Source organism: Monodelphis domestica, chromosome 3 (assembly GCF_027887165.1).
Source record: "Monodelphis domestica isolate mMonDom1 chromosome 3, mMonDom1.pri, whole genome shotgun sequence".
In the NCBI taxonomy this organism is placed as follows: Eukaryota; Metazoa; Chordata; class Mammalia; order Didelphimorphia; family Didelphidae; genus Monodelphis; species Monodelphis domestica.
Window position 1 is genome coordinate 471,261,340 of NC_077229.1, and position 3,812 is coordinate 471,265,151.

Sequence of the window (3,812 nt, forward strand, 5' to 3'; positions counted from 1 at the left end):
TCATCAAATGGTAATTAAGAAAGAGGGAAAAAAGAAAAACAAAACCAAAACACCCACTTTTTTTAAGAGACCCAATAAGTTAAAATAATATGTATCCCTTTAAGAAAAGAGGTCATTGGTAACTCTTAAAAATCATATTATCACTTGCGCAGCTAGAAGAATTACACATAGAGGGAACAGTGACAAACTGTATAGGATGAAACGCCAAGACATAAATATGTATACAGATATATGTATGCATAAATACAAATATATGTGTATATGTGTATATATACACCTAGAGATAAAAAGAGGTTGATACTAAAAAATGGGAAAAGAAAAGAGGGTAAATTTATATGTCACAAAGAAGCTCATGGTGGGAGGGGGGAGAACATCAGTACACTGGAAGGGTAAAGAGGTTGGAGATAGGAAATACTCAACTCTTACATGCATTGAAATTGACTCAAAGAGGGAAGAACAATCAAATCCAGTGGGGCAGAGAATTGATTTGTTCCCTACAGGGAAGTAGAAGGGTAAAAATTGACTGGTGGGGAGTAAAGCAGTACAAGGGAGAGACAGGGTTTTGGGGTTGTTTAAGAAGACTGTAGCCTCGGTGTGATTCCTTCCTGAGCAGAGCCCCTCGGGAGCCAGTTTCAATCTCTCCATCCTTCTCATCGCTCTCCTCTCCACCCTGCTCTGCTTTCCTTAATATCGCTGCTCAGAATGGAGGACTCCATGGAAATGGATATGAGCCCCCTCCGGTCCCAGAATTTCCTTTTCAGTTGTGAACTAAAGACTGACAAAGATTATCATTTTAAGGTAGATAATGATGAAAATGAGCACCAGTTGTCATTGAGGACTGTGAGTCTAGGGGCTGGTGCAAAGGATGAATTGCATATTGTTGAAGCAGAGCCACTGAACTATGAAGGAAATCCAATTAAAGTAACATTGGCATCTTTGAAAATGTCTGTTCAGCCTACTGTTTCTCTAGGTGGCTTTGAGATTACACCACCAGTAGTTTTGTGGTTAAAATGTGGTTAAGGGCCTGTACATGTGAGTGGCCAGCACTTAGTGGCACTGGAGGAAGTTGCAGAATCAGATGATGAAGAGGAAGATGATATGAAACTCCTAAACACGTGTGGCAAATGATCTGCTCCTGGAGTTGGTAGCAAGGTTCCACAGAAAAAGGTAAAACTGTCTGAAGAAGATGAAGAAGATGATGAAGATGATGAAGATGATGATGATGATGACTTTGAAGATGAGGAAAGTGAAGAAAAGACCCCTCCAGTGAAGAAATCTGTTCGTGATACTGCAGCAAAAAACGCACAAAAATCAAACCTGAATGGAAAAGTTTCAAAGCCATCCACACCAAAAGCAAAGGGTCAAGATTCCTTCAAAAAGCAGGATAAGACTCCCAAGACTCCCAAAGGACCCACTTCTCTAGAGGATATTAAAGCAAAAATGCAGGCAAGCATTGAAAAGGGTGGTTCCCTCCCCAAAGTGGAAGGCAAATTCATCAACTATGTAAAGAATTGCTTCCGGATGTCTGATCAGGAGGCTATTCAAGATCTCTGGCTGTGGAGGAAATCTCTTTAAGAAAATAAGTTTGAACAGTTTGTTAAAATTTTCCATCTTATTTCTGTAACAGTTGATATCTGACTGTCCTTTTTATAATGCAGAATGAGAACTTTCCCCTATCATGTCTGATAAATGTTGTCCAGATTACTTTGCCAAGAATGTGTTGTCCAAAATGCCTGTTTAGTTTTCAAAGATGGAACTCTACCCTTTGCTTCATTTAAGTATGTATGGAATGTTATGATAGGGCATAGTAGTAGTGGTGGTCAGACAAATGGAAATGGTGGGGAGACAAAGTATACATGTAAAATAAATTCAGTATTTTAATAAAGTAAAAAAAAGAAGACTGTAAAGAAAATTAGGGGGGACTAAGAAGGGAGTGGGGTAGAAAGGGAAATAAAATAAGGGTGGGAATTAAGGGGACTGATTAAAAACAAAACATTGGTGTAGAAGGAAATAATGAAAGAAGAAAAGGCATGACTTCAGGAGTAGAAATCCAAATTCTGGGAAATACACAGCTGGTAATCATAACTCTGAATGTGAATGGAATGAACTCACCCATAAAACACAAGTGAATAGCTGAATGGATTAGAATCCAAAAACCTACCATATGCTATCTACAAGAAACACACATAAGGAAGGTAGACACTCATAGGGCAAAATTAAGAGGATGGAACCAAATCTATTGGGCATCAACTGATTAAAAAGAAGGCAGGAGTCACAATCATGATATCTGACAAAGTCAAAGTAAAAGTAGATATAGTTAAAAGAGATAGGTAAGGTAATTACATCCTGATAAAAGGCAGTATAGACCATGAGGAAATATCAGTATTCAACCTGTATGCACCAAATGGCATAGCATCCAAATTTCTAAAGGAGAAACTAGTGGAGCTCAAGGATGAAATAGATAGAAAAACTATACTAGTGGGAGACCTGAACCTTCCTCTCTCACAACTAGATAAATCAAACAAAAAAAAAATAAATAAGAGAAAGAACACTATCCACATTCTGAGGAAAAACTGTGGGAGTAGAAACACAGAAGTAAAACAACTGCTTGAATACATGGGTTGAGAGAATATGGCTGGGGATGTAGACTCTAAAGGAACATCCTAATGCAAACATCAAAAACATGGAAATAGGTTCTGATCAAGGACACATGTAATACCCAGTGAAATTGTGCCTGTTGACTATGGGAAGGGTGGGGAGAGGGTAGGGTAGGATAGAATATGATTCTTGTAACCAAGGAACGATGTTCTAAATTGACTAAATAAATTAATAAAAAAAATAAATACAAGCAAGAAAAGAAAGAAGGAAAGAAACAAGTGTTTCTCAGGTACCTATTATGTGGCAGGCACTGTTCAAGCACTTTACAAATAGTATCTTCTTTGAATCTCACAGCAACCTTGGGAGATAAATGGCATCATTTTCCCCTTTTATAATGGAGGAAACTGAGGCAGTGGGTCACAGAGATAATAAGTATCTGAGGCTAGATTTGAACTTCAAGTCTTCCTGAATCCAGACCCAGGGTTCCATCCATTGAGTCACCTATCTGCCCCTTGTACGAGGAGAATATTAGGCTTAAAAAAGATCATACTTAATGAGCAGCAGTGTACTGTTGATTGTCATCTGCACTACCTGAGATATATACTGATAGAGAATCTCTAATCACATTATATCTGGGAAGTTAGAATTTTATTCCACTTTATGTTTTCAATGTAGATGACTAGATTGAATTCTTTCAATGTATTCTGCAGATGTCACTGAGGATACATTGATTGCTAGTCTTTATTTTTTCAACACTAAAAAAAAAAACATGATTCTCAGTTTTTCCTACTTAAAATATAGTTTTACTTGGATAGTAGTGTTTGCATTAGGAAATTGGCATAAATCTGTTAAAGATCAAGTTCACCTAAACAATTTAATGTTAGATATCCAGGGAAAAATGTGGTAGTGGTGGAGCTTTTATAAAATGAAAGTTTCAAACAAGTATTAGTGAGGACAGAAGTGGGATAAGCAGAGACAAGTTGCATGTTGATAATTAAAGGCTTGTTGGACATATACGTAATACATGTCATGAATTTATAGATATATATCTGATATTTGCATACATATATATTCTTGTCTGTAAGGATTAAAAAGAAAAGGTTGGACTAAATATATGAGTGTGGTTGCCAAAATTATATTACTCAAGTCAGGATGACTTTTTAGCAATTTATTTATAAAATAGAGGGAAAGAGTAAAAGTAAGGAAATGAGAAA

General features: G+C 36.9%; 1 pseudogene; it reads left to right on the plus strand.

Annotated features, from left to right (window-relative positions):
• The first annotated feature begins 605 nt into the window (after window positions 1-605).
• LOC100012252 (nucleophosmin-like) lies at window positions 606-1,898 on the plus strand (annotated as a pseudogene).
• Window positions 1,899-3,812: the final 1,914 nt, after the last annotated feature.